This window comes from Gekko japonicus, unplaced genomic scaffold, assembly GCF_001447785.1.
Source record: "Gekko japonicus isolate JY-2015 unplaced genomic scaffold, Gekko_japonicus_V1.1 scaffold161, whole genome shotgun sequence".
Classification (NCBI taxonomy): domain Eukaryota; kingdom Metazoa; phylum Chordata; class Lepidosauria; order Squamata; family Gekkonidae; genus Gekko; species Gekko japonicus.
In genome coordinates, this window is record NW_015167062.1 from 1236033 (window position 1) to 1244269 (window position 8237).

Consider the following 8237-nt stretch of genomic DNA (forward strand, 5'->3'; position numbering starts at 1 on the left):
CTAAAGCATTTAAAGGCATTTGGCATATTCCAAGCTTCTGAGCATATATATTTTGCAGTGCAAAGCAGCTAGGAAGCTGATGAAATCTCTTTTACTGATATGGCTACTACCACCGAGTTTCTCCAGTACCGGTTTTAGCATATCCACCAACATCTTCATGACGTCTGCTCCCTCTTCCGGTCTTGGACTTTGGCTGCCTTTCGGTTTTATCTTCACTCGTGAAGCCACCATGTTCTCTCTTTGTTTACAATTTAAAACCTCTGTGCCAGAGCTCAAAGGACTCATCTTTCCGCTCAAACCGCTCAAGCAAGTCTCAAAATGTAACACTGTTTCTCTCCCCTCTTCCCCCCTTCACTTCGTTGATCTATTCCCGCACTCAGGAGGTGTCCCTCCTTGCGCTCTGCTTTCCTATGGGGTGTGTGTGTGTGGGGGGGCTTCGTTTTTTTAAAACAGTCCATTTAATTTACACTCATGTTCATTGTTGGTCATATCTGACCTCGCCCTCTTTCCTTGCTATTCCACTTGATTCCCTGCACTTGTCCCGGTTAGATTGGCTTGTACCCAGAGATCACCCATCGGCTGGACCGTCAGGGTGGAGGGAAGCCTCTATTCTTCGGCATCAAGCCATCGAAGAGGCTAACCCCAAAAGACCCCTCAGAAGGGGAGGCAGGGGAAGCTGGGCCAGAGGAGACACAGAGATGCAAATAAGCAATTTAGGAGTGCCACCACTGAGGTTTTTTCTTCATGCAAATGTGCAACTTATAAGTGACCCCTCAAGCTGGAAAGAAATGATTGACCTGCCTGCACGCCGATCCACCCACCAGAAACCCAGCTTTATTGGGGCTACTACGTGTTTTCAGTCACTTAGTTTGGGGAAACTTTTTCTTATTTTGTTCTAGAGATGACAAGGGTTTTAGCCAAGATGACGTTTAGATCAGGAGAAGTTAGTTAGATTGTTTATACTTTATTTTTTTCCAATCCCAATGTAACTCTTCTCTTTATTTTTCTGTCTAGTAAAGTTTTTCTTTAAAATCAAACACACAAGATTATGTGCTGCCTTTATTCCACTGGGTTTATGATGCTCTGCTAATTTTTTCAACAGAAACTGATGTTTAGACTACGTAAAACACAGTTTTATATATGTATATATTTAATCGGAATATATAACCTGCTTCTTGATTTCAAAACTACTCTCAAACTTACCGGCTGATAAAGTGGGTTCTAGCCCCAGGAATTTTATCCCACAAGAACTGAAACTGTCTTTAAGGGGCCACAAGATTCTATATTATTTCTGCTGGAACAGAATAAGATGAGGACTACCCCGCCCCCCGAAACAAATGTTTGTGGCCTTTCAAAACCATGGTGTTTTTGATCCCCTGCCTTTTGGTTAGTTTACAGAGTCATATTTTTTCCACATATCTGAGGATCTCCACCTTCTCTGGGGTTGGTTGTTGTGCAGCTTTCTGCATCTGCATGGTGGCAAGCCAGTTTACTCTAAGATATAGTGATACATATATTATACAAATTATACAAATTATACACACACACAAATAACATATGCATTGCATATAAATTCATTTATTTTACTTAATTTATACTCCACTTTTCTCCTCATAGCACAACCGAAGCAAGGTACAACACTCTCCCTTTCAACATTTTATCCTCACAACAACTCTGTGAGATAGGTTTGGCTGAAAGCATGTGACGGGCCTAGTGTTGTTATGGGGAGAGGCATTTATTCTGTAATTTGCTTTTCGTACATATAGCAACTGATTCCTCTTTTTCTTCCTCTCCCTGTGTTCAAAAGGAGGCATTCCTCTTTCATTTCTCTTTCATTTCTTTTTGAAGAGAAATCAGTGCACCCCTTTGTAACCTCAGCCATTTCAGTTTTTTTATGTTGCACATCACAGGATGAGGATTCTAGCGGGAAGATAAGAAGGTTTGAGAAGACATTGCCAGCCTCTGAGCATCTATGGAGTACAATTCTGAAATTTTGCAGAACTTCCCTTCCTACCCTTCAGATTTCTCATTGATCAAAAAACGAATTGGTTAGAAACAGAATCCAGATTCCTAAAGAAGGGGAAACATAAAGGATTGTTGGATTTCAGTGAGAAATTAGGTAAAGAGGAATTAACAATTTTAAACTGGCCCAAGGTCACCCAGCAAGTTTCAGTGGCAGAGTGGGAATCTGAACCTGGCTTTTCAAGATTCTAGTCCAACATGGTAGCCACTTTATTACACTGTAAAAATAGGAAAATAAAGAAAATAAAACATTAATACCAACACACACAAAAAACACCCTGATCATTCACAATGGCAACATACAGAAACATAAAGAAATGGACATATGGGCTCATCCCTTCCTTACCCTCCTATCCCAATATTTGGTCATTAGTTTTCATTTGTCACATTTCACTTTCTCAATGTTTAACATTTTTCTAGCTCTCCTATGAAACCTATGCTTTACTGACTAACAAAGTTTGTGGTAGGGTATGAGTTTTTGTAAGTCATTGCTCACTTCTTCAGATATCTGAAGTATCTGAAGAAGTGAGCAGTGACTCACAAAAGTGCATACCCTGCCACAAATTCTGTTAGTCTTTAAGGTGCTACTGGACTCTTACTCTTTTCTGTTGCTACAGACAGACTAGCACAGCTACACATTTTGATCTATCTCCATGCTTTACTGTTTGGCCACAAAATTCTTAAAGCATGCGGGGCAAAACTGCTCAGACCACTTCAGTTTACAGTGTGTAAAATATTAAGCTTATTGAAATAATTTCTTATTTCAGCCATCATCAATTTTCATCAGTATGGGACCAGAAATGATGACCTTGTTTCTGGGTGATTTATATGAATATATTTGAATAGATAGAAAGCAATTGCCCAATTGGTGAATCAGCCAGAAGATTTCGACTGGAACACATAGCTTTCAAGAACTTGCTCTGGGAATGTTTAATCACGACAGGTAGTAAGCACACAGCTATTGAGAATCATCGGAAAGGATACGCTTGGATGGCATGTTACAAAATTGTTTATAGTATTGTTGAGTTGCCTGCCTCTGAGATGTCTTTTCATCTTGTGTCTGATTTCATTGTATCGAGCATGCATTTCATTACTTGATGTAAGGGATTTTACCAAACAACATACTAGGAATGACTAGGAATGCCGACCTCAGAAATACCCACAGAGTTTTGATCAACTATGACTGCAGACACCATAATATTGAGCTAAAAAGATATGCCAAACAAGAAACTGGTTGCATTTACAGCATAATTGTAACCCTTGTTAGCCACAAAGCTCTCCAAAATGGCTGAAAATTGCCTACAGATAGCCAGGCTTTTTATTAATAAAGTCCTATGTTATTTCTCTTATTTTTTTAGTGCACCATCTTTATAAGACTTTCAGTTTGGAAAACTGTCTTAAACATTGTTCTGTTTCTCATTCAAACTCTCAGGTGCGTGTTAACTTACAAGTAATGCTGGAACTTTCACTACATAGGAATTGGCACTTTTTTATTATGAAGGCTTAGGTAATTCACACCGCAGACTGCCAACACTCCGTATGGGCAGTGTAAAAGGAACACATGATTAACTTTAACGAAGTTGCAGACATTGACAATAAAATGAAAATGGCAATTTGCACTGTATAAGTTCAGATAGTTAAAGCAGTCCCTGTTTAAAACAGAGCTGTCTTGATTTCCTTGGATATTTATTAAAAGACTAGTGGAAAGCACTTAAGGAATCCAATGTGCAGGTACCCTGTGCGTGTGGATACACATGCAAGTGTGTGCATAGGTGGCTGAGTGACACAATTGTTAAATTCAGCTACATCAGTGGGAAAGTTTCTAGATACCAAATGACCTCTTAATGAGTGTACAAAACACTCCCACATCTGGAACTGGTATATCATCTGAATTAAGTACAAGGTTTGATAGTTTTGGATTTCTGACAACTTTTCTCTTGATATACAAGCAGACATTTCACCCCCTCAGAGCTGCTGAAGTACAGTCAGTTTTTTCCCCCTGAGCCAATCCCTAACACAGCACTGGTGGATGTGATTCAGTTCAGTCGCATACTCAGAATAGTATTTTTTAAAGAAAAGAAAAGAAAAAAAAACTGTCCTCAGATGCTTAGAAGCAAGTTTGGAGTCACTTATGTCTCTGACCCCAAATGATAATAGGTTTGGGTAACACATTTGTGATTTCCCTTGAGGCAGCTTAGCATTACAAGAAAGAAACAATCCTTCCATCCAAAAATAATTAATTAAGAATAGCACTAGATAGGGTTGCCAGTCTCCAGGTGGTAGCTGGAGATCTCCTGGGATTACAACTGACCTCCGGGTGACATAGAACAGTTCACCTGGACAAAATGGCTACTTTGAAAAGTGGAATCTATGGCATTATACCTTGCTGAAGTCCCCCACCTCACTAAACGCCACATTCCTCAGGCTCCACCCCCCCAAATCTCGAGGTATTTCTCAACCCAGAGCTCCAACCCTAGCACTAGATCTAGTAAACTGCCTTTTAAGGTGTTGGGCCACTAGCCAAATTTGTCCAGTAACATTGATTCAAAATGGTGATGGTCTTCAGAAGTCTTCAAAAGCACTGATACCAGGTATCATTTAAACACAGACACTGTTGATGGAAATCTCAGACCTTAGTCAAAGGATATGCTATAGTTCCTTGCTTATATTAATAGAGGCATGGTGGATTTTTTAAATCTCTCTCTGTGTCATATTTTATCCTTGTTGCTCACAGTCGTTATAGGATTGCTAGCACAATGCTGGCAACCAGCAGGTGCCATCATGGAGCAGGCAACAACAACATGTGATGACACACAATGTCATGATGGTCTTATGGTTTGTACCTGGAAGTGATATCATGATGCTCTAGGAATTCACTCATCTCTATTTATTTTTTACTTAGATATGTGTGAATTCCTAGAAAGCTGTGATGTCATTTCCTGGTACAAACTGGAAATGATGTCATAACCCACACATTATTGTATAACATTACTTCCCACCTCTGCCCCTTGATCCTACTGGAACTAAAGGGCCTGGCAGGGCCCAGATCCCAGGGACAGGAATTTGCTTGTTGCCCCCAAGAAGATGGCAAACCTAGTAGAGTGCACACTTCTCTCATCCTCTATCTTATCCTCACAATAACTCTATGAGATAGATTAGGCTGAGAGAGAAGCCTGGTACACACAAAAGCCCAATGTGTTCACTGAACTCATGGGGAGGAAGAGCAAGCATGAGCATGCTGGCCTTGCCTTCTGCCTCCGCATGAGTGCCTTGTCATCTGCAGGGGCAATTGCATAGATGAAGTGGCCATGTATATTCTCCCTCACTCTCCCTTGCCCCTGGTCTTCCTTTCCATCTGTTCAGTGAACACTTGGGGCTGTCGGATGAAGTGGCCATGTGTATTCTCCCTCACTCTCCCTTGCCATCTGTTCAGTGAACACTTGGGGCTGTCAGGTGTGCCAGGCCAGAGTGAGTGTCCAAACATAACCTGCTGAGCTTCACACCTGTGAGTGGATTTGAATTCAGATCTCCCTGGTTTGATACACCACTAGTTCATACTGGCTATCATAGCTTTAGATGGTAACATGTAATGACCAGGGAGCACATTTATACATGTATACCTAAAATGATGTTTCCTCTCTTTAGGAAGAACTGGAGAAATAAGGTGTTTTTCTGTGTGGCATGATAAGGAAGTAGGTTTAGACAGCTGGAACAAGGAAGCTAGGTAAACAAGAGAGGTCATAATTGTGTTAACTTGCCAGCATGGGTGGTGGCTTGGAAAGCAAGAGAGTGTTAAGTACAAATAATGAGGTGCACTGGAAAAACTGATAGAAAGCTTAAGCAGCAGGGGGTACTCAAGAAATTCTGTGATGGATGGGGCTATGAGACACAGGAATAGAACAACTGGTCTGGTACAGTGTGGCTCAGAGGGTGAGCTGAGAAGTTCTCCATTCAGCTCTCAGCCATGAATTCACTAAAGTGATGTTTTTCTAACTTATATTGACTATAGAGAACAAACACCTTCTTGATTTAAAAACAGGTAGGATAGTCTTTTGCAGGGCAAACAAATCCAGCATACAGTAGACAGAGTCTTTAACCATGATTACTTGGGAAATAGGGAAATAATGCTCATTATGAGGATTGTGTCCCTATTTACATCTGTGTAATGCTAGAGGTCATTATAAAGTTGTATTTCTGCTTATGACTATTAAAACACCATGCCTCTATTAGGGGGGAAAAGACACTTTTTACCCCAAGAAGGTTGTTGTAGCTGATGAAGAACAGACAATTCCTTTATTAGTCAGTTTACAGATCCAGCACTTAAGGGGTCTGATTTCTAAGTATTTGTTTCTAAATCATTAGCAATGGGGAAGACTCAACCAAATAAACACAGGAACATGCAGGACCGTGTTTCACAGGAGTATAACACATGTCTTATACCATCAGTGTTGTTAAATTGTACAAAGATCTGTGACACAAAGCAGTAGTTAGCAGTAGTTATAAATACTGTGATACCTAGGAATATAACTCTCTTAACAATGTCCTTTCATAATAGGGCTTGGATGAAATGGGTCACTGGCTGATGTTAACCATATGGTACACTCCATTGATCTCAGAAATACATTTTCCCCCTCTCCCTGACATCACAAAGGAAACACAATAGAGATTAGTCTATTGTGCCACTTAACCCATCTCTTCTCCCATTTGTCATGCAGCAAAATGCCTTTAGTATTCTTTATGGATTAATTTTCCTGAATAGAAAAAAATGTCACGACAATCCATTATTTAAGAAGAGGTTCTGTTCTCTTATTGTGCAATCTCACAGAAGACAATTCAATTAATCTTCAGTCAGTGGAGACATTAAGACACACACCCACTACAATGAATGTTATTAAAAATCCTTTGGTGAGCACACCACATGTAAGGTGCAGTAGTATTTGCAGAGGTTCTCTATGGACTGGAAATTGGGGCACAAGTCTAGGGCCCTGCATTGGTTCAACCGGGGGGGGGATCAACTTCAGCTGTGCTTGGACTGTGTACACTCACACTCTCTCACACAGACACACACATAAATAAATGTTGGTCCTTCATGTTATTTTGTGTAAACATGAAGCACAGGAGCAGAAAGCAAGAACTGAGAAGAACAGGGCTGGGGTGGCACAGAAGCAAAGAATGTCATGAGGCAGCAGCAGGAGTTCTTCCTATGTGTATTTATGTGGAACTAAACTCCATTGAACAAAGTGGAAGTTACCTCTATGCATAGGATGGCACTGTAATGAGACTGAGAGCAGCCTGATTTACATGTTACAGTGAACTCACATAAAACCTGCATATAGATGCATATATGTGTTTGCAAGAAGGAGCCAACATGCATTCACTATACACAGTAAACCAAGGACCGATACTTGGATAAATGTGGGTTTAAAGCACACATTGAGTGCATTCAGATGGCGTAGCGGAGTGGTATAAACTGCTCCGGTTCCAACTGGACTAATTTGATCCAGGGACAAGTGCAGTCACACATACCTGTCTCACTGCGCAGCACATCGCTCCCGGGCATCCACACTGTCCACAAACATCAGGCGTGCAGTGGTGTTGGGTTTTCCCCACACAGTTTGTGCATGCGTATAGACAATCATATAATTGAGATCCTCATACATGCGCAGAACACCGTATCCCAAAAAGCATGCCCTGAAGCGAAGACTTCCCTTAAACTTGAACACCAAAACTGTCCTCCGTGAGGTTCCGGACTCATCTAAAGCCTTAAACTAGGCTTTAATAAAAAAAACCCCATTTTATTAACATTGGGGTGAAGCTTCGCCCAAGCGCATATCGCCAAGGCTAAAAATAAAATGGAGGATGAAAAGCGGAAGTCTCGGGCTTCCAGTGGAAGTGGCTCTACACTGGCGGAGACGTGATCACATGGCAGGAAAATGCGGCTACAACTGGAGCACCAGGAAAACACCACTTGGGGACCTGGTAGCAGAATACTCGGGTTTAAAGTGGGTTTGCAATGGTTGGCAACGGCTAGGGACGGGAGGCAGATGTTGTGCATGTGATCGTGCATAAGTAGTCTGTTTCTAACCGGCATGTATACCGGCTCAAATGGCCTGTCTGAACACACCCATTCAGTTGTATATAATATGAGAGTAACTCAACACATTTCTAAAAACAAACAAACATGGATTGTACATGCACTCACTAACAGGGTTAGA